This window comes from Triturus cristatus, chromosome 6 (genome assembly GCF_964204655.1).
Source record: "Triturus cristatus chromosome 6, aTriCri1.1, whole genome shotgun sequence".
NCBI lineage: Eukaryota > Metazoa > Chordata > Amphibia > Caudata > Salamandridae > Triturus > Triturus cristatus.
The window spans coordinates 100164531-100190014 of record NC_140589.1 but is presented as its reverse complement, the minus strand read 5'-3'; the positions used below and the strand labels follow the sequence as shown (position 1 = coordinate 100190014).

Here is a 25484-nt window from a genome sequence, read left to right as displayed (position 1 = left end):
TTAACATCTGATGGAAGTTGCATCTGTTGGTCTTCACTTGGCACGTTATTCCGTTCTCCTCTTGTCAAGAGAGATGGGGTTTCTCATATATTTAGGTTCTATAACGTCTTGCTGACAAAGCGCAATCCTTACCAAATGAGCATAGGACCCATGTAAGAGGTCATCTGGAATAGTCATGCTCTTGTATGCACTGGCCAGACGGGCCCTGCAAATTTGGAAGAATGCCATGCATCTGCTAGACAACTGGACTCCAGCACACTTACATCAATTTCCTTAGGGCTTTGATCAGGGGCTGCTTAAATTTGCATACTCCACCCTATGTTGTGACTTTGAGATCCCTTGTTGAAATTGCTTTAGCCAGCCAAGAGGTGGCTATTGTCTCAATTTCAAAGCAGCTTTGAGCCGTTCAAGTGGCTGGTGAATAGCACTTTCTCTTTGTTTGCCTCAAAGTTCTAAAGAGTTCTCCATAGGTCCTGCTCTGTACAGATTGTTCAAAGATCTGTTGGAAGTGCATATAATAGGATAAATAGATTGAGGGCATTCCTTTTCAGTACCTCACCTGCATGGCTGTCTGGCCTCTGGAAGACGCTGGGAAAGAAAGTCAGGATGGCCGAGTGGTCTAAGGCGCTGCGTTCAGGTCGCAGTCTCCTCTGGAGGCGTGGGTTCAAATCCCACTTCTGACAGTCCTGTGTTTACTCTAATTATTTTCTTGAGAAATATGATCATTTCCCTCGCAGTGGCTTATAGGATTGTCTTCTTGGAAGAGTGCAGTGAGTTTTTTTCTTGCTCTAGCCACTATTGGCCTCAGCTCTGTGCATTTTTTGGTTCCTAATATCTTTCTCACCCTTTAGATGAAAAAGCAGCATGGGGTCAGGATAGCCGAGTGGTCTAAGGCGCTGCGTTAAGGCCGCAGTCTCTCCTGGAGGCGTGGGTTCGAATCCCACTTCTGACAAAACTTGAATTCCATTTTCTCTCTCAGTTCCTTTAGAATCTCAGCTAAAAATTGGCAATGTAAATAATATCTGAATAAGTACCAAACTTCAGTTTCAACTGCAAATGCATTTGCCCTATTCTATCTTTAACGTTAATGTAATATTCTTCTGGCACTCGTGGTGTTTTATATTTGTTTTGTGGGGTACTTTAAAAATCTTTTTTATGAAAGAAATGGGTTACATTAAGTCTTGTGATGTTTTAGGTTTCCAATAAGGAGGTTTTAAATTTTATGTCACGTCATTTTCAGATGCTTCATTCAAGAGATGATTCCACTATAGAATGCAGAGCAAGGGCAAAAATACAAGTGATAGAGCGAGTGAGTGAGAAGGAGTGTTGTGGAAGGAGAGAATGAAACAAAGACAGAGTGAGTGAATGGCAGGGAGGCATAGAAGAGGAATCTAGTAGTGAAGGAGACCTGCTTTTCCCTGCTCTTGACCTCCCACCCATCCCCAAACAACCACAAACATACCTTCTGTGCAAAGTTGGTATGCAGAATTTCACGCCTCAGCAAGTGAGGGTGAGTCCCAGGCCAGGGGCTAAAGAGCAAAAGAGTGCCTGTGCTCAGACTTTCCCTGCTAGGGATAGTTTATCTGGAACAAGGCCTACTCTCTTGTATCCAGCAAGGATCTAGAAATCCTGCATGAATCTGCAAGGCACATTGGCAGCATAAATTTGCATAAACTGCCCCACCTATTGCCTTCCTACTTCCTGTGCTGTAGTTGTTTGTGTAGAGAGAGAGGTCGCAGGCAAGGAAATGTTGTGAGTCGGATACAGGACCCTAATTAGCTGGTGAGAGGTATGTGGTGTTCTAAAAGCATGAAAACTGTATACCTGTGAAATAAAGTGCTTTCGTATGTGTTCTTCTGTGTTTATTGTCCTGTGCATAAAGTTGCACCTTGTGTTTGAAGGTTTAAATTATTTCAGGGTTGCATGGAGGTAGACGTTTCTGAGTAACTTTTATTCATTTCTTAAAAGCATATACTGTCAGGATGGCCGAGAGGTCTAAGGCGCTGTGTTTAGGCAACAGTCTCCTTTGGAGGCGTGGGTTCGATTCCCACTTCTGACATGCCTTTTGGAGATTTAATCTCCTTTATCAGGTTAACATCTGATGGAAGTTGCATCTGTTGGTCTTCACTTGGCACGTTATTCCGTTCTCCTCTTGTCAAGAGAGATGGGGTTTCTCATATATTTAGGTTCTATAACGTCTTGCTGACAAAGCGCAATCCTTACCAAATGAGCATAGGACCCATGTAAGAGGTCATCTGGAAGAGTCATGCTCTTGTATGCCCTGGCCAGACGGGCCCAGCAAATTTGGAAGAATGCCATTCATCTGGTAGACAACTGGACTCCAGCACACTTACAGCAATTTCCTCAGGGCTTTGATCAGGGGCTGCTTAAATTTGCATACTCCACCCTATGTTGTGACTTTGAGATCCCTTGTTGAAATTGCTTTAGCCAGCCAAGAGGTGGCTATTGTCTCAATTTCAAAGCAGCTTTGAGCCGTTCAAGTGGCTGGTGAATAGCACTTTCTCTTTGTTCGCCTCAAAGTTCTAAAGAGTTCTCCATAGGTCCTGCTCTGTACAGATTGTTCAAAGATCTGTTGGAAGTGCATATAATAGGATAAATAAATTGAGGGCATTCCTTTTCAGTACCTCACCTGCATTGCTGTCTGGCCTCTGGAAGATGCTGGGAAAGCAAGTCAGGATGGCCGAGTGGTCTAAGGCGCTGCGTTCAGGTCGCAGTCTCCTCTGGAGGCGTGGGTTCAAATCCCACTTCTGACAGTCCTCTGTTTACTCTAATTTTTTTCTTGAGAAATATGATCATTTCCCTCGCAGTGGCTTATAGGATTGTCTTCTTGGAAGAGTGCAGTGAGTTTTTTTCTTGCTCTAGCCACTATTGGCCTAAGCTCTGTGCATTTTTTGGTTCCTAATATCTTTCTCACCCTTTAGATGAAAATGCAGTATGGGGTCAGGATGGCCGAGTGGTCTAAGGCGCTGCGTTAAGGCCGCAGTCTCTCCTGGAGGCGTGGGTTCGAATCCCACTTCTGACAAAACTTGAATTCCGTTTTCTCTCTCAGTTCCTTTAGAATCTCAGCTAAAAATTGGCAATGTAAATAATATCTGAATAAGTACCAAACTTCAGTTTCAACTGCAAATGCATTTGCCCTATTCTATCTTTAACGTTAATGTAATATTCTTCTAGCACTCGTGGTGTTTTATATTTGTTTTGTGGGGTACTTTAAAAATCTTTTTTATGAAAGAAATGGGTTACATTAAGTCTTGTGATGTTTTAGGTTTCCAATAAGGAGGTTTTAAATTTTATGTCACGTCATTTTCAGATGCTTCATTCAAGAGATGTTTCCACTATAGAATGCAGAGCAAGGGCAAAAATACAAGTGATAGAGCGAGTGAGTGAGAAGGAGTGTTGTGGAAGGAGAGAATGAAACAAAGACAGAGTGAGTGAACGGCAGGGAGGCATAGAAGAGTAGTCTAGTAGTGAAGGAGACCTGCTTTTCCCTGCTCTTGACCTCCCACCCATCCCCAAACAACCACAAACATACCTTCTGTGCAAAGTTGGTATGTAGAATTTCATGCCTCAGCAAGTGAGGGTGAGTCCCAGGCCAGGGGCTAAAGAGCAAAAGAGTGCCTGTGCTCAGACTTTCCCTGCTAGGGATAGTTTATCTGGAACAAGGCCTACTCTCTTGTATCCAGCAAGGATCTAGAAATCCTGCATGAATCTGCAAGGCACATTGGCAGCATAAATTTGCATAAACTGCCCCACCTATTGCCTTCCTACTTCCTGTGCTGTAGTTGTTTGTGTAGAGAGAGAGGTCGCAGGCAAGGAAATGTTGTGAGTCGGATACAGGACCCTAAATAGCTGGTGAGAGGTATGTGGTGTTCTAAAAGCATGAAAACTGTATACCTGTGAAATAAAGTGCTTTCGTATGTGTTCTTCTGTGTTTATTGTCCTGTGCATAAAGTTGCACCTTGTGTTTGAAGGTTTAAATTATTTCAGGCTTGCATGGAGGTAGACGTTTCTGAGTAACTTTTATTCATTTCTTAAAAGCCTATACTGTCAGGATGGCCGAGAGGTCTAAGGCGCTGTGTTTAGGCCACAGTCTCCTTTGGAGGCGTGGGTTCGAATCCCACTTCTGACATGCCTTTTGGAGATTTAATCTCCTTTATCAGGTTAACATCTGATGGAAGTTGCATCTGTTGGTCTTCACTTGCCACGTTATTCCGTTCTCCTCTTGTCAAGAGAGATGGGGTTTCTCATATATTTAGGTTCTATAACGTCTTGCTGACAAAGCGCAATCCTTACCAAATGAGCATAGGACCCATGTAAGAGGTCATCTGGAATAGTCATGCTCTTGTATGCACTGGTCAGACGGGCCCTGCAAATTTGGAAGAATGCCATGCATCTGCTAGACAACTGGACTCCAGCACACTTACAGCAATTTCCTTAGGGCTTTGATCAGGGGCTGCTTAAATTTGCATACTCCACCCTATGTTGTGACTTTGAGATCCCTTGTTGAAATTGCTTTAGCCAGCCAAGAGGTGGCTATTGTCTCAATTTCAAAGCAGCTTTGAGCCGTTCAAGTGGCTGGTGAATAGCACTTTCTCTTTGTTTGCCTCAAAGTTCTAAAGAGTTCTCCATAGGTCCTGCTCTGTACAGATTGTTCAAAGATCTGTTGGAAGTGCATATAATAGGATAAATAGATTGAGGGCATTCCTTTTCAGTACCTCACCTGCATGGCTGTCTGGCCTCTGGAAGACGCTGGGGAAGAAAGTCAGGATGGCCGAGTGGTCTAAGGCGCTGCGTTCAGGTCGCAGTCTCCTCTGGAGGCGTGGGTTCGAATCCCACTTCTGACAGTCCTGTGTTTACTCTAATTATTTTCTTGAGAAATATGATCATTTCCCTCGCAGTGGCTTATAGGATTGTCTTCTTGGAAGAGTGCAGTGAGTTTTTTTCTTGCTCTAGCCACTATTGGCCTCAGCTCTGTGCATTTTTTGGTTCCTAATATCTTTCTCACCCTTTAGATGAAAAAGCAGCATGGGGTCAGGATGGCCGAGTGGTCTAAGGCGCTGCGTTAAGGCCGCAGTCTCTCCTGGAGGCGTGGGTTCGAATCCCACTTCTGACAAAACTTGAATTCTATTTTCTCTCTCAGTTCCTTTAGAATCTCAGCTAAAAATTGGCAATGTAAATAATATCTGAATAAGTACCAAACTTCAGTTTCAACTGCAAATGCATTTGCCCTATTCTATCTTTAACGTTAATGTAATATTCTTCTGGCACTCGTGGTGTTTTATATTTGTTTTGTGGGGTACTTTAAAAATCTTTTTTATGAAAGAAATGGGTTACATTAAGTCTTGTGATGTTTTAGGTTTCCAATAAGGAGGTTTTAAATTTTATGTCACGTCATTTTCAGATGCTTCATTCAAGAGATGATTCCACTATAGAATGCAGAGCAAGGGCAAAAATACAAGTGATAGAGCGAGTGAGTGAGAAGGAGTGTTGTGGAAGGAGAGAATGAAACAAAGACAGAGTGAGTGAATGGCAGGGAGGCATAGAAGAGGAATCTAGTAGTGAAGGAGACCTGCTTTTCCCTGCTCTTGACCTCCCACCCATCCCCAAACAACCACAAACATACCTTCTGTGCAAAGTTGGTATGCAGAATTTCACGCCTCAGCAAGTGAGGGTGAGTCCCAGGCCAGGGGCTAAAGAGCAAAAGAGTGCCTGTGCTCAGACTTTCCCTGCTAGGGATAGTTTATCTGGAACAAGGCCTACTCTCTTGTATCCAGCAAGGATCTAGAAATCCTGCATGAATCTGCAAGGCACATTGGCAGCATAAATTTGCATAAACTGCCCCACCTATTGCCTTCCTACTTCCTGTGCTGTAGTTGTTTGTGTAGAGAGAGAGGTCGCAGGCAAGGAAATGTTGTGAGTCGGATACACGACCCTAATTAGCTGGTGAGAGGTATGTGGTGTTCTAAAAGCATGAAAACTGTATACCTGTGAAATAAAGTGCTTTCGTATGTGTTCTTCTGTGTTTATTGTCCTGTGCATAAAGTTGCACCTTGTGTTTGAAGGTTTAAATTATTTCAGGGTTGCATGGAGGTAGACGTTTCTGAGTAACTTTTATTCATTTCTTAAAAGCATATACTGTCAGGATGGCCGAGAGGTCTAAGGCGCTGTGTTTAGGCCACAGTCTCCTTTGGAGGCGTGGGTTCGATTCCCACTTCTGACATGCCTTTTGGAGATTTAATCTCCTTTATCAGGTTAACATCTGATGGAAGTTGCATCTGTTGGTCTTCACTTGGCACGTTATTCCGTTCTCCTCTTGTCAAGAGAGATGGGGTTTCTCATATATTTAGGTTCTATAACGTCTTGCTGACAAAGCGCAATCCTTACCAAATGAGCATAGGACCCATGTAAGAGGTCATCTGGAAGAGTCATGCTCTTGTATGCCCTGGCCAGACGGGCCCAGCAAATTTGGAAGAATGCCATGCATCTGGTAGACAACTGGACTCCAGCACACTTACAGCAATTTCCTTAGGGCTTTGATCAGGGGCTGCTTAAATTTGCATACTCCACCCTATGTTGTGACTTTGAGATCCCTTGTTGAAATTGCTTTAGCCAGCCAAGAGGTGGCTATTGTCTCAATTTCAAAGCAGCTTTGAGCCGTTCAAGTGGCTGGTGAATAGCACTTTCTCTTTGTTCGCCTCAAAGTTCTAAAGAGTTCTCCATAGGTCCTGCTCTGTACAGATTGTTCAAAGATCTGTTGGAAGTGCATATAATAGGATAAATAAATTGAGGGCATTCCTTTTCAGTACCTCACCTGCATGGCTGTCTGGCCTCTGGAAGATGCTGGGAAAGCAAGTCAGGATGGCCGAGTGGTCTAAGGCGCTGCGTTCAGGTCGCAGTCTCCTCTGGAGGCGTGGGTTCAAATCCCACTTCTGACAGTCCTCTGTTTACTCTAATTTTTTTCTTGAGAAATATGATCATTTCCCTCGCAGTGGCTTATAGGATTGTCTTCTTGGAAGAGTGCAGTGAGTTTTTTTCTTGCTCTAGCCACTATTGGCCTAAGCTCTGTGCATTTTTTGGTTCCTAATATCTTTCTCACCCTTTAGATGAAAATGCAGTATGGGGTCAGGATGGCCGAGTGGTCTAAGGCGCTGCGTTAAGGCCGCAGTCTCTCCTGGAGGCGTGGGTTCGAATCCCACTTCTGACAAAACTTGAATTCCGTTTTCTCTCTCAGTTCCTTTAGAATCTCAGCTAAAAATTGGCAATGTAAATAATATCTGAATAAGTACCAAACTTCAGTTTCAACTGCAAATGCATTTGCCCTATTCTATCTTTAACGTTAATGTAATATTCTTCTAGCACTCGTGGTGTTTTATATTTGTTTTGTGGGGTACTTTAAAAATCTTTTTTATGAAAGAAATGGGTTACATTAAGTCTTGTGATGTTTTAGGTTTCCAATAAGGAGGTTTTAAATTTTATGTCACGTCATTTTCAGATGCTTCATTCAAGAGATGTTTCCACTATAGAATGCAGAGCAAGGGCAAAAATACAAGTGATAGAGCGAGTGAGTGAGAAGGAGTGTTGTGGAAGGAGAGAATGAAACAAAGACAGAGTGAGTGAACGGCAGGGAGGCATAGAAGAGTAGTCTAGTAGTGAAGGAGACCTGCTTTTCCCTGCTCTTGACCTCCCACCCATCCCCAAACAACCACAAACATACCTTCTGTGCAAAGTTGGTATGTAGAATTTCATGCCTCAGCAAGTGAGGGTGAGTCCCAGGCCAGGGGCTAAAGAGCAAAAGAGTGCCTGTGCTCAGACTTTCCCTGCTAGGGATAGTTTATCTGGAACAAGGCCTACTCTCTTGTATCCAGCAAGGATCTAGAAATCCTGCATGAATCTGCAAGGCACATTGGCAGCATAAATTTGCATAAACTGCCCCACCTATTGCCTTCCTACTTCCTGTGCTGTAGTTGTTTGTGTAGAGAGAGAGGTCGCAGGCAAGGAAATGTTGTGAGTCGGATACAGGACCCTAAATAGCTGGTGAGAGGTATGTGGTGTTCTAAAAGCATGAAAACTGTATACCTGTGAAATAAAGTGCTTTCGTATGTGTTCTTCTGTGTTTATTGTCCTGTGCATAAAGTTGCACCTTGTGTTTGAAGGTTTAAATTATTTCAGGCTTGCATGGAGGTAGACTTTTCTGAGTAACTTTTATTCATTTCTTAAAAGCATATACTGTCAGGATGGCCGAGAGGTCTAAGGCGCTGTGTTTAGGCCACAGTCTCCTTTGGAGGCGTGGGTTCAAATCCCACTTCTGACATGCCTTTTGGAGATTTAATCTCCTTTATCAGGTTAACATCTGATGGAAGTTGCATCTGTTGGTCTTCACTTGGCACGTTATTCCGTTCTCCTCTTGTCAAGAGAGATGGGGTTTCTCATATATTTAGGTTCTATAACGTCTTGCTGACAAAGCGCAATCCTTACCAAATGAGCATAGGACCCATGTAAGAGGTCATCTGGAAGAGTCATGCTCTTGTATGCCCTGGCCAGACGGGCCCAGCAAATTTGGAAGAATGCCATTCATCTGGTAGACAACTGGACTCCAGCACACTTACAGCAATTTCCTCAGGGCTTTGATCAGGGGCTGCTTAAATTTGCATACTCCACCCTATGTTGTGACTTTGAGATCCCTTGTTGAAATTGCTTTAGCCAGCCAAGAGGTGGCTATTGTCTCAATTTCAAAGCAGCTTTGAGCCGTTCAAGTGGCTGGTGAATAGCACTTTCTCTTTGTTCGCCTCAAAGTTCTAAAGAGTTCTCCATAGGTCCTGCTCTGTACAGATTGTTCAAAGATCTGTTGGAAGTGCATATAATAGGATAAATAAATTGAGGGCATTCCTTTTCAGTACCTCACCTGCATGGCTGTCTGGCCTCTGGAAGATGCTGTGAAAGCAAGTCAGGATGGCCGAGTGGTCTAAGGCGCTGCGTTCAGGTCGCAGTCTCCTCTGGAGGCGTGGGTTCAAATCCCACTTCTGACAGTCCTCTGTTTACTCTAATTTTTTTCTTGAGAAATATGATCATTTCCCTCGCAGTGGCTTATAGGATTGTCTTCTTGGAAGAGTGCAGTGAGTTTTTTTCTTGCTCTAGCCACTATTGCCCTCAGCTCTGTGCATTTTTTGGTTCCTAATATCTTTCTCACCCTTTAGATGAAAAAGCAGCATGGGGTCAGGATGGCCGAGTGGTCTAAGGCGCTGCGTTAAGGCCGCAGTCTTTCCTGGAGGCGTGGGTTTGAATCCCACTTCTGACAAAACTTGAATTCCATTTTCTCTCTCAGTTCCTTTAGAATCTCAGCTAAAAATTGGCAATGTAAATAATATCTGAATAAGTACCAAACTTCAGTTTCAACTGCAAATGCATTTGCCCTATTCTATCTTTAACGTTAATGTAATATTCTTCTAGCACTCGTGGTGTTTTATATTTCTTTTGTGGGGTACTTTAAAAATCTTTTTTATGAAAGAAATGGGTTACATTAAGTCTTGTGATGTTTTAGGTTTCCAATAAGGAGGTTTTAAATTTTATGTCACGTCATTTTCAGATGCTTCATTCAAGAGATGTTTCCACTATAGAATGCAGAGCAAGGGCAAAAATACAAGTGATAGAGCGAGTGAGTGAGAAGGAGTGTTGTGGAAGGAGAGAATGAAACAAAGACAGAGTGAGTGAATGGCAGGGAGGCATAGAAGAGGAGTCTAGTAGTGAAGGAGACCTGCTTTTCCCTGCTCTTGACCTCCCACCCATCCCCAAACAACCACAAACATACCTTCTGTGCAAAGTTGGTATGCAGAATTTCACGCCTCAGCAAGTGAGGGTGAGTCCCAGGCCAGGGGCTAAAGAGCAAAAGAGTGCCTGTGCTCAGACTTTCCCTGCTAGGGATAGTTTATCTGGAACAAGGCCTACTCTCTTGTATCCAGCAAGGATCTAGAAATCCTGCATGAATCTGCAAGGCACATTGGCAGCATAAATTTGCATAAACTGCCCCACCTATTGCCTTCCTACTTCCTGTGCTGTAGTTGTTTGTGTAGAGAGAGAGGTCGCAGGCAAGGAAATGTTGTGAGTCGGATACAGGACCCTAAATAGCTGGTGAGAGGTATGTGGTGTTCTAAAAGCATGAAAACTGTATACCTGTGAAATAAAGTGCTTTCGTATGTGTTCTTCTGTGTTTATTGTCCTGTGCATAAAGTTGCACCTTGTGTTTGAAGGTTTAAATTATTTTAGGCTTGCATTGAGGTAGACGTTTCTGAGTAACTTTTATTCATTTATTAAAAGCATATACTGTCAGGATGGCCGAGAGGTCTAAGGCGCTGTGTTTAGGCCACAGTCTCCTTTGGAGGCGTGGGTTCGAATCCCACTTCTGACATGCCTTTTGGAGATTTAATCTCCTTTATCAGGTTAACATCTGATGGAAGTTGCATCTGTTGGTCTTCACTTGGCACGTTATTCCGTTCTCCTCTTGTCAAGAGAGATGGGGTTTCTCATATATTTAGGTTCTATAACGTCTTGCTGACAAAGCGCAATCCTTACCAAATGAGCATAGGACCCATGTAAGAGGTCATCTGGAAGAGTCATGCTCTTGTATGCCCTGGCCAGACGGGCCCAGCAAATTTGGAAGAATGCCATTCATCTGGTAGACAACTGGACTCCAGCACACTTACAGCAATTTCCTCAGGGCTTTGATCAGGGGCTGCTTAAATTTGCATACTCCACCCTATGTTGTGACTTTGAGATCCCTTGTTGAAATTGCTTTAGCCAGCCAAGAGGTGGCTATTGTCTCAATTTCAAAGCAGCTTTGAGCCGTTCAAGTGGCTGGTGAATAGCACTTTCTCTTTGTTTGCCTCAAAGTTCTAAAGAGTTCTCCATAGGTCCTGCTCTGTACAGATTGTTCAAAGATCTGTTGGAAGTGCATATAATAGGATAAATAAATTGAGGGCATTCCTTTTCAGTACCTCACCTGCATGGCTGTCTGGCCTCTGGAAGATGCTGGGAAAGCAAGTCAGGATGGCCGAGTGGTCTAAGGCGCTGCGTTCAGGTCGCAGTCTCCTCTGGAGGCGTGGGTTCAAATCCCACTTCTGACAGTCCTGTGTTTACTCTAATTTTTTTCTTGAGAAATATGATCATTTCCCTCGCAGTGGCTTATAGGATTGTCTTCTTGGAAGAGTGCAGTGAGTTTTTTTCTTGCTCTAGCCACTATTGGCCTAAGCTCTGTGCATTTTTTGGTTCCTAATATCTTTCTCACCCTTTAGATGAAAAAGCACCATGGGGTCAGGATGGCCGAGTGGTCTAAGGCGCTGCGTTAAGGCCGCAGTCTCTCCTGGAGGCGTGGGTTCGAATCCCACTTCTGACAAAACTTGAATTCCATTTTCTCTCTCAGTTCCTTTAGAATCTCAGCTAAAAATTGGCAATGTAAATAATATCTGAATAAGTACCAAACTTCAGTTTCAACTGCAAATGCATTTGCCCTATTCTATCTTTAACGTTAATGTAATATTCTTCTAGCACTCGTGGTGTTTTATATTTCTTTTTTGGGGTACTTTAAAAATCTTTTTTATGAAAGAAATGGGTTACATTAAGTCTTGTGATGTTTTAGGTTTCCAATAAGGAGGTTTTAAATTTTATGTCACGTCATTTTCAGATGCTTCATTCAAGAGATGTTTCCACTATAGAATGCAGAGCAAGGGCAAAAATACAAGTGATAGAGCGAGTGAGTGAGAAGGAGTGTTGTGGAAGGAGAGAATGAAACAAAGACAGAGTGAGTGAACGGCAGGGAGGCATAGAAGAGGAGTCTAGTAGTGAAGGAGACCTGCTTTTCCCTGCTCTTGACCTCCCACCCATCCCCAAACAACCACAAACATACCTTCTGTGCATAGTTGGTATGCAGATTTTCACGCCTCAGCAAGTGAGGGTGAGTCCCAGGCCAGGGGCTAAAGAGCAAAAGAGTGCCTGTGCTCAGACTTTCCCTGCTAGGGATATTTTATCTGGAACAAGGCCTACTCTCTTGTATCCAGCAAGGATCTAGAAATCCTGCATGAATCTGCAAGGCACATTGGCAGCATAAATTTGCATAAACTGCCCCACCTATTGCCTTCCTACTTCCTGTGCTGTAGTTGTTTGTGTAGAGAGAGAGGTCGCAGGCAAGGAAATGTTGTGAGTCGGATACAGGACCCTAAATAGCTGGTGAGAGGTATGTGGTGTTCTAAAAGCATGAAAACTGTATACCTGTGAAATAAAGTGCTTTCGTATGTGTTCTTCTGTGTTTATTGTCCTGTGCATAAAGTTGCACCTTGTGTTTGAAGGTTTAAATTATTTTAGGCTTGCATTGAGGTAGACGTTTCTGAGTAACTTTTATTCATTTATTAAAAGCATATACTGTCAGGATGGCCGAGAGGTCTAAGGCGCTGTGTTTAGGCCACAGTCTCCTTTGGAGGCGTGGGTTCGAATCCCACTTCTGACATGCCTTTTGGAGATTTAATCTCCTTTATCAGGTTAACATCTGATGGAAGTTGCATCTGTTGGTCTTCACTTGGCACGTTATTCCGTTCTCCTCTTGTCAAGAGAGATGGGGTTTCTCATATATTTAGGTTCTATAACGTCTTGCTGACAAAGCGCAATCCTTACCAAATGAGCATAGGACCCATGTAAGAGGTCATCTGGAAGAGTCATGCTCTTGTATGCCCTGGCCAGACGGGCCCAGCAAATTTGGAAGAATGCCATTCATCTGGTAGACAACTGGACTCCAGCACACTTACAGCAATTTCCTCAGGGCTTTGATCAGGGGCTGCTTAAATTTGCATACTCCACCCTATGTTGTGACTTTGAGATCCCTTGTTGAAATTGCTTTAGCCAGCCAAGAGGTGGCTATTGTCTCAATTTCAAAGCAGCTTTGAGCCGTTCAAGTGGCTGGTGAATAGCACTTTCTCTTTGTTTGCCTCAAAGTTCTAAAGAGTTCTCCATAGGTCCTGCTCTGTACAGATTGTTCAAAGATCTGTTGGAAGTGCATATAATAGGATAAATAAATTGAGGGCATTCCTTTTCAGTACCTCACCTGCATGGCTGTCTGGCCTCTGGAAGATGCTGGGAAAGCAAGTCAGGATGGCCGAGTGGTCTAAGGCGCTGCGTTCAGGTCGCAGTCTCCTCTGGAGGCGTGGGTTCAAATCCCACTTCTGACAGTCCTCTGTTTACTCTAATTTTTTTCTTGAGAAATATGATCATTTCCCTCGCAGTGGCTTATAGGATTGTCTTCTTGGAAGAGTGCAGTGAGTTTTTTTCTTGCTCTAGCCACTATTGGCCTAAGCTCTGTGCATTTTTTGGTTCCTAATATCTTTCTCACCCTTTAGATGAAAATGCAGTATGGGGTCAGGATGGCCGAGTGGTCTAAGGCGCTGCGTTAAGGCCGCAGTCTCTCCTGGAGGCGTGGGTTCGAATCCCACTTCTGACAAAACTTGAATTCCGTTTTCTCTCTCAGTTCCTTTAGAATCTCAGCTAAAAATTGGCAATGTAAATAATATCTGAATAAGTACCAAACTTCAGTTTCAACTGCAAATGCATTTGCCCTATTCTATCTTTAACGTTAATGTAATATTCTTCTAGCACTCGTGGTGTTTTATATTTGTTTTGTGGGGTACTTTAAAAATCTTTTTTATGAAAGAAATGGGTTACATTAAGTCTTGTGATGTTTTAGGTTTCCAATAAGGAGGTTTTAAATTTTATGTCACGTCATTTTCAGATGCTTCATTCAAGAGATGTTTCCACTATAGAATGCAGAGCAAGGGCAAAAATACAAGTGATAGAGCGAGTGAGTGAGAAGGAGTGTTGTGGAAGGAGAGAATGAAACAAAGACAGAGTGAGTGAACGGCAGGGAGGCATAGAAGAGTAGTCTAGTAGTGAAGGAGACCTGCTTTTCCCTGCTCTTGACCTCCCACCCATCCCCAAACAACCACAAACATACCTTCTGTGCAAAGTTGGTATGTAGAATTTCATGCCTCAGCAAGTGAGGGTGAGTCCCAGGCCAGGGGCTAAAGAGCAAAAGAGTGCCTGTGCTCAGACTTTCCCTGCTAGGGATAGTTTATCTGGAACAAGGCCTACTCTCTTGTATCCAGCAAGGATCTAGAAATCCTGCATGAATCTGCAAGGCACATTGGCAGCATAAATTTGCATAAACTGCCCCACCTATTGCCTTCCTACTTCCTGTGCTGTAGTTGTTTGTGTAGAGAGAGAGGTCGCAGGCAAGGAAATGTTGTGAGTCGGATACAGGACCCTAAATAGCTGGTGAGAGGTATGTGGTGTTCTAAAAGCATGAAAACTGTATACCTGTGAAATAAAGTGCTTTCGTATGTGTTCTTCTGTGTTTATTGTCCTGTGCATAAAGTTGCACCTTGTGTTTGAAGGTTTAAATTATTTCAGGCTTGCATGGAGGTAGACTTTTCTGAGTAACTTTTATTCATTTCTTAAAAGCATATACTGTCAGGATGGCCGAGAGGTCTAAGGCGCTGTGTTTAGGCCACAGTCTCCTTTGGAGGCGTGGGTTCAAATCCCACTTCTGACATGCCTTTTGGAGATTTAATCTCCTTTATCAGGTTAACATCTGATGGAAGTTGCATCTGTTGGTCTTCACTTGGCACGTTATTCCGTTCTCCTCTTGTCAAGAGAGATGGGGTTTCTCATATATTTAGGTTCTATAACGTCTTGCTGACAAAGCGCAATCCTTACCAAATGAGCATAGGACCCATGTAAGAGGTCATCTGGAAGAGTCATGCTCTTGTATGCCCTGGCCAGACGGGCCCAGCAAATTTGGAAGAATGCCATTCATCTGGTAGACAACTGGACTCCAGCACACTTACAGCAATTTCCTCAGGGCTTTGATCAGGGGCTGCTTAAATTTGCATACTCCACCCTATGTTGTGACTTTGAGATCCCTTGTTGAAATTGCTTTAGCCAGCCAAGAGGTGGCTATTGTCTCAATTTCAAAGCAGCTTTGAGCCGTTCAAGTGGCTGGTGAATAGCACTTTCTCTTTGTTCGCCTCAAAGTTCTAAAGAGTTCTCCATAGGTCCTGCTCTGTACAGATTGTTCAAAGATCTGTTGGAAGTGCATATAATAGGATAAATAAATTGAGGGCATTCCTTTTCAGTACCTCACCTGCATGGCTGTCTGGCCTCTGGAAGATGCTGTGAAAGCAAGTCAGGATGGCCGAGTGGTCTAAGGCGCTGCGTTCAGGTCGCAGTCTCCTCTGGAGGCGTGGGTTCAAATCCCACTTCTGACAGTCCTCTGTTTACTCTAATTTTTTTCTTGAGAAATATGATCATTTCCCTCGCAGTGGCTTATAGGATTGTCTTCTTGGAAGAGTGCAGTGAGTTTTTTTCTTGCTCTAGCCACTATTGCCCTCAGCTCTGTGCATTTTTTGGTTCCTAATATCTTTCTCACCCTTTAGATGAAAAAGCAGCATGGGGTCAGGATGGCCGAGTGGTCTAAGGCGCTGCGTTAAGGCCGCAGTCTTTCCTGGAGGCGTGGGTTTGAATCCCACTTCTGACAAAACTTGAATTCCATTTTCTCTCTCAGTTCCTTTAGAATCTCAGCTAAAAATTGGCAATGTAAATAATATCTGAATAAGTACCAAACTTCAGTTTCAACTGCAAATGCATTTGCCCTATTCTATCTTTAACGTTAATGTAATATTCTTCTAGCACTCGTGGTGTTTTATATTTCTTTTGTGGGGTACTTTAAAAATCTTTTTTATGAAAGAAATGGGTTACATTAAGTCTTGTGATGTTTTAGGTTTCCAATAAGGAGGTTTTAAATTTTATGTCACGTCATTTTCAGATGCTTCATTCAAGAGATGTTTCCACTATAGAATGCAGAGCAAGGGCAAAAATACAAGTGATAGAGCGAGTGAGTGAGAAGGAGTGTTGTGGAAGGAGAGAATGAAACAAAGACAGAGTGAGTGAATGGCAGGGAGGCATAGAAGAGGAGTCTAGTAGTGAAGGAGACCTGCTTTTCCCTGCTCTTGACCTCCCACCCATCCCCAAACAACCACAAACATACCTTCTGTGCAAAGTTGGTATGCAGAATTTCACGCCTCAGCAAGTGAGGGTGAGTCCCAGGCCAGGGGCTAAAGAGCAAAAGAGTGCCTGTGCTCAGACTTTCCCTGCTAGGGATAGTTTATCTGGAACAAGGCCTACTCTCTTGTATCCAGCAAGGATCTAGAAATCCTGCATGAATCTGCAAGGCACATTGGCAGCATAAATTTGCATAAACTGCCCCACCTATTGCCTTCCTACTTCCTGTGCTGTAGTTGTTTGTGTAGAGAGAGAGGTCGCAGGCAAGGAAATGTTGTGAGTCGGATACAGGACCCTAAATAGCTGGTGAGAGGTATGTGGTGTTCTAAAAGCATGAAAACTGTATACCTGTGAAATAAAGTGCTTTCGTATGTGTTCTTCTGTGTTTATTGTCCTGTGCATAAAGTTGCACCTTGTGTTTGAAGGTTTAAATTATTTTAGGCTTGCATTGAGGTAGACGTTTCTGAGTAACTTTTATTCATTTATTAAAAGCATATACTGTCAGGATGGCCGAGAGGTCTAAGGCGCTGTGTTTAGGCCACAGTCTCCTTTGGAGGCGTGGGTTCGAATCCCACTTCTGACATGCCTTTTGGAGATTTAATCTCCTTTATCAGGTTAACATCTGATGGAAGTTGCATCTGTTGGTCTTCACTTGGCACGTTATTCCGTTCTCCTCTTGTCAAGAGAGATGGGGTTTCTCATATATTTAGGTTCTATAACGTCTTGCTGACAAAGCGCAATCCTTACCAAATGAGCATAGGACCCATGTAAGAGGTCATCTGGAAGAGTCATGCTCTTGTATGCCCTGGCCAGACGGGCCCAGCAAATTTGGAAGAATGCCATTCATCTGGTAGACAACTGGACTCCAGCACACTTACAGCAATTTCCTCAGGGCTTTGATCAGGGGCTGCTTAAATTTGCATACTCCACCCTATGTTGTGACTTTGAGATCCCTTGTTGAAATTGCTTTAGCCAGCCAAGAGGTGGCTATTGTCTCAATTTCAAAGCAGCTTTGAGCCGTTCAAGTGGCTGGTGAATAGCACTTTCTCTTTGTTTGCCTCAAAGTTCTAAAGAGTTCTCCATAGGTCCTGCTCTGTACAGATTGTTCAAAGATCTGTTGGAAGTGCATATAATAGGATAAATAAATTGAGGGCATTCCTTTTCAGTACCTCACCTGCATGGCTGTCTGGCCTCTGGAAGATGCTGGGAAAGCAAGTCAGGATGGCCGAGTGGTCTAAGGCGCTGCGTTCAGGTCGCAGTCTCCTCTGGAGGCGTGGGTTCAAATCCCACTTCTGACAGTCCTGTGTTTACTCTAATTTTTTTCTTGAGAAATATGATCATTTCCCTCGCAGTGGCTTATAGGATTGTCTTCTTGGAAGAGTGCAGTGAGTTTTTTTCTTGCTCTAGCCACTATTGGCCTAAGCTCTGTGCATTTTTTGGTTCCTAATATCTTTCTCACCCTTTAGATGAAAAAGCACCATGGGGTCAGGATGGCCGAGTGGTCTAAGGCGCTGCGTTAAGGCCGCAGTCTCTCCTGGAGGCGTGGGTTCGAATCCCACTTCTGACAAAACTTGAATTCCATTTTCTCTCTCAGTTCCTTTAGAATCTCAGCTAAAAATTGGCAATGTAAATAATATCTGAATAAGTACCAAACTTCAGTTTCAACTGCAAATGCATTTGCCCTATTCTATCTTTAACGTTAATGTAATATTCTTCTAGCACTCGTGGTGTTTTATATTTCTTTTTTGGGGTACTTTAAAAATCTTTTTTATGAAAGAAATGGGTTACATTAAGTCTTGTGATGTTTTAGGTTTCCAATAAGGAGGTTTTAAATTTTATGTCACGTCATTTTCAGATGCTTCATTCAAGAGATGTTTCCACTATAGAATGCAGAGCAAGGGCAAAAATACAAGTGATAGAGCGAGTGAGTGAGAAGGAGTGTTGTGGAAGGAGAGAATGAAACAAAGACAGAGTGAGTGAACGGCAGGGAGGCATAGAAGAGGAGTCTAGTAGTGAAGGAGACCTGCTTTTCCCTGCTCTTGACCTCCCACCCATCCCCAAACAACCACAAACATACCTTCTGTGCATAGTTGGTATGCAGATTTTCACGCCTCAGCAAGTGAGGGTGAGTCCCAGGCCAGGGGCTAAAGAGCAAAAGAGTGCCTGTGCTCAGACTTTCCCTGCTAGGGATATTTTATCTGGAACAAGGCCTACTCTCTTGTATCCAGCAAGGATCTAGAAATCCTGCATGAATCTGCAAGGCACATTGGCAGCATAAATTTGCATAAACTGCCCCACCTATTGCCTTCCTACTTCCTGTGCTGTAGTTGTTTGTGTAGAGAGAGAGGTCGCAGGCAAGGAAATGTTGTGAGTCGGATACAGGACCCTAAATAGCTGGTGAGAGGTATGTGGTGTTCTAAAAGCATGAAAACTGTATACCTGTGAAATAAAGTGCTTTCGTATGTGTTCTTCTGTGTTTATTGTCCTGTGCATAAAGTTGCACCTTGTGTTTGAAGGTTTAAATTATTTCAGGCTTGCATGGAGGTAGACGTTTCTGAGTAACTTTTATTCATTTCTTAAAAGCCTATACTGTCAGGATGGCCGAGAGGTCTAAGGCGCTGTGTTTAGGCCACAGTCTCCTTTGGAGGCGTGGGTTCGAATCCCACTTCTGACATGCCTTTTGGAGATTTAATCTCCTTTATCAGGTTAACATCTGATGGAAGTTGCATCTGTTGGTCTTCACTTGGCACGTTATTCCGTTCTCCTCTTGTCAAGAGAGATGGGGTTTCTCATATATTTAGGTTCTATAACGTCTTGCTGACAAAGCGCAATCCTTACCAAATGAGCATAGGACCCATGTAAGAGGTCATCTGGAATAGTCATGCTCTTGTATGCCCTGGCCAGACGGGCCCAGCAAATTTGGAAGAATGCCATGCATCTGGTAGACAACTGGACTCCAGCACACTTACAGCAATTTCCTTAGGGCTTTGATCAGGGGCTGCTTAAATTTGCATACTCCACCCTATGTTGTGACTTTGAGATCCCTTGTTGAAATTGCTTTAGCCAGCCAAGAGGTGGCTATTGTCTCAATTTCAAAGCAGCTTTGAGCCGTTCAAGTGGCTGGTGAATAGCACTTTCTCTTTGTTCGCCTCAAAGTTCTAAAGAGTTCTCCATAGGTCCTGCTCTGTACAGATTGTTCAAAGATCTGTTGGAAGTGCATATAATAGGATAAATAAATTGAGGGCATTCCTTTTCAGTACCTCACCTGCATGGCTGTCTGGCCTCTGGAAGATGCTGGGAAAGCAAGTCAGGATGGCCGAGTGGTCTAAGGCGCTGCGTTCAGGTCGCAGTCTCCTCTGGAGACGTGGGTTCAAATCCCACTTCTAACAGTCCTCTGTTTACTCAAATTTTTTTCTTGAGAAATATGATCATTTCCCTCGCAGTGGCTTATAGGATTGTCTTCTTGGAAGAGTGCAGTGAGTTTTTTTCTTGCTCTAGCCACTATTGGCCTAAGCTCTGTGCATTTTTTGGTTCCTAATATCTTTCTCACCCTTTAGATGAAAAAGCACCATGGGGTCAGGATGGCCGAGTGGTCTAAGGCGCTGTGTTAAGGCCGCAGTCTCTCCTGGAGGCGTGGGTTCGAATCCCACTTCTGACAAAACTTGAATTCCATTTTCTCTCTCAGTTCCTTTAGAATCTCAGCTAAAAATTGGCAATGTAAATAATATCTGAATAAGTACCAAACTTCAGTTTCAACTGCAAATGCATTTGCCCTATTCTATCTTTAACGTTAATGTAATATTCTTCTAGCACTCGTGGTGTTTTATATTTCTTTTGTGGGGTACTTTAAAAATCTTTTTTATGAAAGAAATGGGTTACATTAAGTCTTGTGATGTTTTAGGTTTCCAATAAGGAGGTTTTAAATTTTATGTCACGTCATTTTCAGATGCTTCATTCAAGAGATGTTTCCACTATAGAATGCAGAGCAAGGGCAAAAATACAAGTGATAGAGCGAGTGAGTGAGAAGGAGTGTTGTGGAAGGACAGAATGAAACAAAGACAGAGTGAGTGAACGGCAGGGAGGCATAGAAGAGTAGTCTAGTAGTGAAGGAGACCTGCTTTTCCCTGCTCTTGACCTCCCACCCATCCCCAAACAACCACAAACATACCTTCTGTGCAAAGTTGGTATGCAGAATTTCACGCCTCAGCAAGTGAGGGTGAGTCCCAGGCCAGGGGCTAAAGAGCAAAAGAGTGCCTGTGCTCAGACTTTCCCTGCTAGGGATAGTTTATCTGGAACAAGGCCTACTCTCTTGTATCCAGAAAGGATCTAGAAATCCTGCATGAATCTGCAAGGCACATTGGCAGCATAAATTTGCATAAACTGCCCCACCTATTGCCTTCCTACTTCCTGTGCTGTAGTTGTTTGTGTAGAGAGAGAGGTCGCAGGCAAGGAAATGTTGTGAGTCGGATACAGGACCCTAAATAGCTGGTGAGAGGTATGTGGTGTTCTAAAAGCATGAAAACTGTATACCTGTGAAATAAAGTGCTTTCGTATGTGTTCTTCTGTGTTTATTGTCCTGTGCATAAAGTTGCACCTTGTGTTTGAAGGTTTAAATTATTTCAGGCTTGCATGGAGGTAGACGTTTCTGAGTAACTTTTATTCATTTCTTAAAAGCCTATACTGTCAGGATGGCCGAGAGGTCTAAGGCGCTGTGTTTAGGCCACAGTCTCCTTTGGAGGCGTGGGTTCGAATCCCACTTCTGACATGCCTTTTGGAGATTTAATCTCCTTTATCAGGTTAACATCTGATGGAAGTTGCATCTGTTGGTCTTCACTTGGCACGTTATTCCGTTCTCCTCTTGTCAAGAGAGATGGGGTTTCTCATATATTTAGGTTCTATAACGTCTTGCTGACAAAGCGCAATCCTTACCAAATGAGCATAGGACCCATGTAAGAGGTCATCTGGAAGAGTCATGCTCTTGTATGCCCTGGCCAGACGGGCCCTGCAAATTTGGAAGAATGCCATGCATCTGGTAGACAACTGGACTCCAGCACACTTACAGCAATTTCCTTAGGGCTTTGATCAGGGGCTGCTTAAATTTGCATACTCCACCCTATGTTGTGACTTTGAGATCCCTTGATGAAATTGCTTTAGCCAGCCAAGAGGTGGCTATTGTCTCAATTTCAAAGCAGCTTTGAGCCGTTCAAGTGGCTGGTGAATAGCACTTTCTCTTTGTTCGCCTCAAAGTTCTAAAGAGTTCTCCATAGGTCCTGCTCTGTACAGATTGTTCAAAGATCTGTTGGAAGTGCATATAATAGGATAAATAAATTGAGGGCATTCCTTTTCAGTACCTCACCTGCATGGCTGTCTGGCCTCTGGAAGATGCTGGGAAAGCAAGTCAGGATGGCCGAGTGGTCTAAGGCGCTGCGTTCAGGTCGCAGTCTCCTCTGGAGGTGTGGGTTCAAATCCCACTTCTGACAGTCCTGTGTTTACTCTAATTTTTTTCTTGAGAAATATGATCATTTCCCTCGCAGTGGCTTATAGGATTGTCGTCTTGGAAGAGTGCAGTGAGTTTTTTTCTTGCTCTAGCCACTATTGGCCTAAGCTCTGTGCATTTTTTGGTTCCTAATATCTTTCTCACCCTTTAGATGAAAAAGCAGCATGGGGTCAGGATGGCCGAGTGGTCTAAGGCGCTGCGTTAAGGCCGCAGTCTCTCCTGGAGGCGTGGGTTCAAATCCCACTTCTGACAAAACTTGAATTCCATTTTCTCTCTCAGTTCCTTTAGAATCTCAGCTAAAAATTGGCAATGTAAATAATATCTGAATAAGTACCAAACTTCAGTTTCAACTGCAAATGCATTTGCCCTATTCTATCTTTAACGTTAATGTAATATTCTTCTAGCACTCGTGGTGTTTTATATTTGTTTTGTGGGGTACTTTAAAAATCTTTTTTATGAAAGAAATGGGTTACATTAAGTCTTGTGATGTTTTAGGTTTCCAATAAGGAGGTTTTAAATTTTATGTCACGTCATTTTCAGATGCTTCATTCAAGAGATGTTTCCACTATAGAATGCAGAGCAAGGGCAAAAATACAAGTGATAGAGCGAGTGAGTGAGAAGGAGTGTTGTGGAAGGAGAGAATGAAACAAAGACAGAGTGAGTGAATGGCAGGGAGGCATAGAAGAGGAGTCTAGTAGTGAAGGAGACCTGCTTTTCCCTGCTCTTGACCTCCCACCCATCCCCAAACAACCACAAACATACCTTCTGTGCAAAGTTGGTATGCAGAATTTCACGCCTCAGCAAGTGAGGGTGAGTCCCAGGCCAGGGGCTAAAGAGCAAAAGAGTGCCTGTGCTCAGACTTTCCCTGCTAGGGATAGTTTATCTGGAACAAGGCCTACTCTCTTGTATCCAGCAAGGATCTAGAAATCCTGCATGAATCTGCAAGGCACATTGGCAGCATAAATTTGCATAAACTGCCCCACCTATTGCCTTCCTACTTCCTGTGCTGTAGTTGTTTGTGTAGAGAGAGAGGTCGCAGGCAAGGAAATGTTGTGAGTCGGATACAGGACCCTAAATAGCTGGTGAGAGGTATGTGGTGTTCTAAAAGCATGAAAACTGTATACCTGTGAAATAAAGTGCTTTCGTATGTGTTCTTCTGTGTTTATTGTCCTGTGCATAAAGTTGCACCTTGTGTTTGAAGGTTTAAATTATTTCAGGCTTGCATTGAGGTAGACTTTTCTGAGTAACTTTTATTCATTTCTTAAAAGCATATACTGTCAGGATGGCCGAGAGGTCTAAGGCGCTGTGTTTAGGCCACAGTCTCCTTTGGAGGCGTGGGTTCAAATCCCACTTCTGACATGCCTTTTGGAGATTTAATCTCCTTTATCAGGTTAACATCTGATGGAAGTTGCATCTGTTGGTCTTCACTTGGCACGTTATTCCGTTCTCCTCTTGTCAAGAGAGATGGGGTTTCTCATATATTTAGGTTCTATAACGTCTTGCTGACAAAGCGCAATCCTTACCAAATGAGCATAGGACCCATGTAAGAGGTCATCTGGAAGAGTCATGCTCTTGTATGCCCTGGCCAGACGGGCCCAGCAAATTTGGAAGAATGCCATTCATCTGGTAGACAACTGGACTCCAGCACACTTACAGCAATTTCCTCAGGGCTTTGATCAGGGGCTGCTTAAATTTGCATACTCCACCCTATGTTGTGACTTTGAGATCCCTTGTTGAAATTGCTTTAGCCAGCCAAGAGGTGGCTATTGTCTCAATTTCAAAGCAGCTTTGAGCCGTTCAAGTGGCTGGTGAATAGCACTTTCTCTTTGTTCGCCTCAAAGTTCTAAAGAGTTCTCCATAGGTCCTGCTCTGTACAGATTGTTCAAAGATCTGTTGGAAGTGCATATAATAGGATAAATAAATTGAGGGCATTCCTTTTCAGTACCTCACCTGCATGGCTGTCTGGCCTCTGGAAGATGCTGTGAAAGCAAGTCAGGATGGCCGAGTGGTCTAAGGCGCTGCGTTCAGGTCGCAGTCTCCTCTGGAGGCGTGGGTTCAAATCCCACTTCTGACAGTCCTGTGTTTACTCTAATTTTTTTCTTGAGAAATATGATCATTTCCCTCGCAGTGGCTTATAGGATTGTCTTCTTGGAAGAGTGCAGTGAGTTTTTTTCTTGCTCTAGCCACTATTGGCCTAAGCTCTGTGCATTTTTTGGTTCCTAATATCTTTCTCACCCTTTAGATGAAAATGCAGCATGGGGTCAGGATGGCCGAGTGGTCTAAGGCGCTGCGTTAAGGCCGCAGTCTTTCCTGGAGGCGTGGGTTTGAATCCCACTTCTGACAAAACTTGAATTCCATTTTCTCTCTCAGTTCCTTTAGAATCTCAGCTAAAAATTGGCAATGTAAATAATATCTGAATAAGTACCAAACTTCAGTTTCAACTGCAAATGCATTTGCCCTATTCTATCTTTAACGTTAATGTAATATTCTTCTAGCACTCGTGGTGTTTTATATTTCTTTTGTGGGGTACTTTAAAAATCTTTTTTATGAAAGAAATGGGTTACATTAAGTCTTGTGATGTTTTAGGTTTACAATAAGGAGGTTTTAAACTTTATGTCACGTCATTTTCAGATGCTTCATTCAAGAGATGTTTCCACTATAGAATGCAGAGCACGGGCAAAAATACAAGTGATAGAGCGAGTGAGTGAGAAGGAGTGTTGTGGAAGGAGAGAATGAAACAAAGACAGAGTGAGTGAATGGCAGGGAGGCATAGAAGAGGAGTCTAGTAGTGAAGGAGACCTGCTTTTCCCTGCTCTTGACCTCCCACCCATCCCCAAACAACCACAAACATACCTTCTGTGCAAAGTTGGTATGCAGAATTTCACGCCTCAGCAAGTGAGGGTGAGTCCCAGGCCAGGGGCTAAAGAGCAAAAGAGTGCCTGTGCTCAGACTTTCCCTGCTAGGGATAGTTTATCTGGAACAAGGCCTACTCTCTTGTATCCAGCAAGGATCTAGAAATCCTGCATGAATCTGCAAGGCACATTGGCAGCATAAATTTGCATAAACTGCCCCACCTATTGCCTTCCTACTTCCTGTGCTGTAGTTGTTTGTGTAGAGAGAGAGGTCGCAGGCAAGGAAATGTTGTGAGTCGGATACAGGACCCTAAATAGCTGGTGAGAGGTATGTGGTGTTCTAAAAGCATGAAAACTGTATACCTGTGAAATAAAGTGCTTTCGTATGTGTTCTTCTGTGTTTATTGTCCTGTGCATAAAGTTGCACCTTGTGTTTGAAGGTTTAAATTATTTTAGGCTTGCATTGAGGTAGACGTTTCTGAGTAACTTTTATTCATTTATTAAAAGCATATACTGTCAGGATGGCCGAGAGGTCTAAGGCGCTGTGTTTAGGCCACAGTCTCCTTTGGAGGCGTGGGTTCGAATCCCACTTCTGACATGCCTTTTGGAGATTTAATCTCCTTTATCAGGTTAACATCTGATGGAAGTTGCATCTGTTGGTCTTCACTTGGCACGTTATTCCGTTCTCCTCTTGTCAAGAGAGATGGGGTTTCTCATATATTTAGGTTCTATAACGTCTTGCTGACAAAGCGCAATCCTTACCAAATGAGCATAGGACCCATGTAAGAGGTCATCTGGAAGAGTCATGCTCTTGTATGCCCTGGCCAGACGGGCCCAGCAAATTTGGAAGAATGCCATTCATCTGGTAGACAACTGGACTCCAGCACACTTACAGCAATTTCCTCAGGGCTTTGATCAGGGGCTGCTTAAATTTGCATACTCCACCCTATGTTGTGACTTTGAGATCCCTTGTTGAAATTGCTTTAGCCAGCCAAGAGGTGGCTATTGTCTCAATTTCAAAG

At 43.4% G+C, this 25484-nt stretch overlaps 34 non-coding genes across 34 annotated transcripts; all 34 read left to right on the top strand.

Moving 5' to 3' along the window:
• The first annotated feature begins 600 nt into the window (after nucleotides 1–600).
• TRNAL-CAG (transfer RNA leucine (anticodon CAG)) lies at nucleotides 601–683 on the top strand. The gene has a single exon. It is a non-coding gene; the product is annotated as a tRNA-Leu (tRNA).
• Nucleotides 684–869: 186 nt separating this feature from the next.
• TRNAL-AAG (transfer RNA leucine (anticodon AAG)) lies at nucleotides 870–952 on the top strand. Its single transcript has one exon. It is a non-coding gene; the product is annotated as a tRNA-Leu (tRNA).
• Nucleotides 953–2691: 1739 nt separating this feature from the next.
• On the top strand, nucleotides 2692–2774 carry TRNAL-CAG (transfer RNA leucine (anticodon CAG)). Its single transcript has one exon. It is a non-coding gene; the product is annotated as a tRNA-Leu (tRNA).
• A 186-nt stretch (nucleotides 2775–2960) lies between these two features.
• On the top strand, nucleotides 2961–3043 carry TRNAL-AAG (transfer RNA leucine (anticodon AAG)). The gene has a single exon. It is a non-coding gene; the product is annotated as a tRNA-Leu (tRNA).
• Nucleotides 3044–4067: 1024 nt separating this feature from the next.
• Nucleotides 4068–4150, top strand: TRNAL-UAG (transfer RNA leucine (anticodon UAG)). Its single transcript has one exon. It is a non-coding gene; the product is annotated as a tRNA-Leu (tRNA).
• A 632-nt stretch (nucleotides 4151–4782) lies between these two features.
• Nucleotides 4783–4865, top strand: TRNAL-CAG (transfer RNA leucine (anticodon CAG)). Its single transcript has one exon. It is a non-coding gene; the product is annotated as a tRNA-Leu (tRNA).
• Nucleotides 4866–5051: 186 nt separating this feature from the next.
• Nucleotides 5052–5134, top strand: TRNAL-AAG (transfer RNA leucine (anticodon AAG)). Its single transcript has one exon. It is a non-coding gene; the product is annotated as a tRNA-Leu (tRNA).
• Nucleotides 5135–6158: 1024 nt separating this feature from the next.
• Nucleotides 6159–6241, top strand: TRNAL-UAG (transfer RNA leucine (anticodon UAG)). Its single transcript has one exon. It is a non-coding gene; the product is annotated as a tRNA-Leu (tRNA).
• Nucleotides 6242–6873: 632 nt separating this feature from the next.
• TRNAL-CAG (transfer RNA leucine (anticodon CAG)) lies at nucleotides 6874–6956 on the top strand. The gene has a single exon. It is a non-coding gene; the product is annotated as a tRNA-Leu (tRNA).
• A 186-nt stretch (nucleotides 6957–7142) lies between these two features.
• Nucleotides 7143–7225, top strand: TRNAL-AAG (transfer RNA leucine (anticodon AAG)). The gene has a single exon. It is a non-coding gene; the product is annotated as a tRNA-Leu (tRNA).
• Nucleotides 7226–8249: 1024 nt separating this feature from the next.
• TRNAL-UAG (transfer RNA leucine (anticodon UAG)) lies at nucleotides 8250–8332 on the top strand. The gene has a single exon. It is a non-coding gene; the product is annotated as a tRNA-Leu (tRNA).
• Nucleotides 8333–8964: 632 nt separating this feature from the next.
• TRNAL-CAG (transfer RNA leucine (anticodon CAG)) lies at nucleotides 8965–9047 on the top strand. The gene has a single exon. It is a non-coding gene; the product is annotated as a tRNA-Leu (tRNA).
• A 186-nt stretch (nucleotides 9048–9233) lies between these two features.
• Nucleotides 9234–9316, top strand: TRNAL-AAG (transfer RNA leucine (anticodon AAG)). Its single transcript has one exon. It is a non-coding gene; the product is annotated as a tRNA-Leu (tRNA).
• A 1024-nt stretch (nucleotides 9317–10340) lies between these two features.
• On the top strand, nucleotides 10341–10423 carry TRNAL-UAG (transfer RNA leucine (anticodon UAG)). The gene has a single exon. It is a non-coding gene; the product is annotated as a tRNA-Leu (tRNA).
• A 632-nt stretch (nucleotides 10424–11055) lies between these two features.
• Nucleotides 11056–11138, top strand: TRNAL-CAG (transfer RNA leucine (anticodon CAG)). The gene has a single exon. It is a non-coding gene; the product is annotated as a tRNA-Leu (tRNA).
• A 186-nt stretch (nucleotides 11139–11324) lies between these two features.
• On the top strand, nucleotides 11325–11407 carry TRNAL-AAG (transfer RNA leucine (anticodon AAG)). Its single transcript has one exon. It is a non-coding gene; the product is annotated as a tRNA-Leu (tRNA).
• A 1024-nt stretch (nucleotides 11408–12431) lies between these two features.
• Nucleotides 12432–12514, top strand: TRNAL-UAG (transfer RNA leucine (anticodon UAG)). The gene has a single exon. It is a non-coding gene; the product is annotated as a tRNA-Leu (tRNA).
• A 632-nt stretch (nucleotides 12515–13146) lies between these two features.
• Nucleotides 13147–13229, top strand: TRNAL-CAG (transfer RNA leucine (anticodon CAG)). The gene has a single exon. It is a non-coding gene; the product is annotated as a tRNA-Leu (tRNA).
• A 186-nt stretch (nucleotides 13230–13415) lies between these two features.
• TRNAL-AAG (transfer RNA leucine (anticodon AAG)) lies at nucleotides 13416–13498 on the top strand. Its single transcript has one exon. It is a non-coding gene; the product is annotated as a tRNA-Leu (tRNA).
• A 1024-nt stretch (nucleotides 13499–14522) lies between these two features.
• On the top strand, nucleotides 14523–14605 carry TRNAL-UAG (transfer RNA leucine (anticodon UAG)). The gene has a single exon. It is a non-coding gene; the product is annotated as a tRNA-Leu (tRNA).
• A 632-nt stretch (nucleotides 14606–15237) lies between these two features.
• On the top strand, nucleotides 15238–15320 carry TRNAL-CAG (transfer RNA leucine (anticodon CAG)). Its single transcript has one exon. It is a non-coding gene; the product is annotated as a tRNA-Leu (tRNA).
• Nucleotides 15321–15506: 186 nt separating this feature from the next.
• TRNAL-AAG (transfer RNA leucine (anticodon AAG)) lies at nucleotides 15507–15589 on the top strand. Its single transcript has one exon. It is a non-coding gene; the product is annotated as a tRNA-Leu (tRNA).
• A 1024-nt stretch (nucleotides 15590–16613) lies between these two features.
• Nucleotides 16614–16696, top strand: TRNAL-UAG (transfer RNA leucine (anticodon UAG)). The gene has a single exon. It is a non-coding gene; the product is annotated as a tRNA-Leu (tRNA).
• A 632-nt stretch (nucleotides 16697–17328) lies between these two features.
• TRNAL-CAG (transfer RNA leucine (anticodon CAG)) lies at nucleotides 17329–17411 on the top strand. Its single transcript has one exon. It is a non-coding gene; the product is annotated as a tRNA-Leu (tRNA).
• Nucleotides 17412–17597: 186 nt separating this feature from the next.
• TRNAL-AAG (transfer RNA leucine (anticodon AAG)) lies at nucleotides 17598–17680 on the top strand. Its single transcript has one exon. It is a non-coding gene; the product is annotated as a tRNA-Leu (tRNA).
• A 1024-nt stretch (nucleotides 17681–18704) lies between these two features.
• Nucleotides 18705–18787, top strand: TRNAL-UAG (transfer RNA leucine (anticodon UAG)). Its single transcript has one exon. It is a non-coding gene; the product is annotated as a tRNA-Leu (tRNA).
• Nucleotides 18788–19688: 901 nt separating this feature from the next.
• Nucleotides 19689–19771, top strand: TRNAL-AAG (transfer RNA leucine (anticodon AAG)). Its single transcript has one exon. It is a non-coding gene; the product is annotated as a tRNA-Leu (tRNA).
• A 1024-nt stretch (nucleotides 19772–20795) lies between these two features.
• On the top strand, nucleotides 20796–20878 carry TRNAL-UAG (transfer RNA leucine (anticodon UAG)). Its single transcript has one exon. It is a non-coding gene; the product is annotated as a tRNA-Leu (tRNA).
• A 632-nt stretch (nucleotides 20879–21510) lies between these two features.
• TRNAL-CAG (transfer RNA leucine (anticodon CAG)) lies at nucleotides 21511–21593 on the top strand. Its single transcript has one exon. It is a non-coding gene; the product is annotated as a tRNA-Leu (tRNA).
• A 186-nt stretch (nucleotides 21594–21779) lies between these two features.
• TRNAL-AAG (transfer RNA leucine (anticodon AAG)) lies at nucleotides 21780–21862 on the top strand. Its single transcript has one exon. It is a non-coding gene; the product is annotated as a tRNA-Leu (tRNA).
• A 1024-nt stretch (nucleotides 21863–22886) lies between these two features.
• TRNAL-UAG (transfer RNA leucine (anticodon UAG)) lies at nucleotides 22887–22969 on the top strand. The gene has a single exon. It is a non-coding gene; the product is annotated as a tRNA-Leu (tRNA).
• Nucleotides 22970–23601: 632 nt separating this feature from the next.
• On the top strand, nucleotides 23602–23684 carry TRNAL-CAG (transfer RNA leucine (anticodon CAG)). The gene has a single exon. It is a non-coding gene; the product is annotated as a tRNA-Leu (tRNA).
• Nucleotides 23685–23870: 186 nt separating this feature from the next.
• TRNAL-AAG (transfer RNA leucine (anticodon AAG)) lies at nucleotides 23871–23953 on the top strand. The gene has a single exon. It is a non-coding gene; the product is annotated as a tRNA-Leu (tRNA).
• Nucleotides 23954–24977: 1024 nt separating this feature from the next.
• Nucleotides 24978–25060, top strand: TRNAL-UAG (transfer RNA leucine (anticodon UAG)). The gene has a single exon. It is a non-coding gene; the product is annotated as a tRNA-Leu (tRNA).
• The last annotated feature ends 424 nt before the right edge of the window (nucleotides 25061–25484 follow it).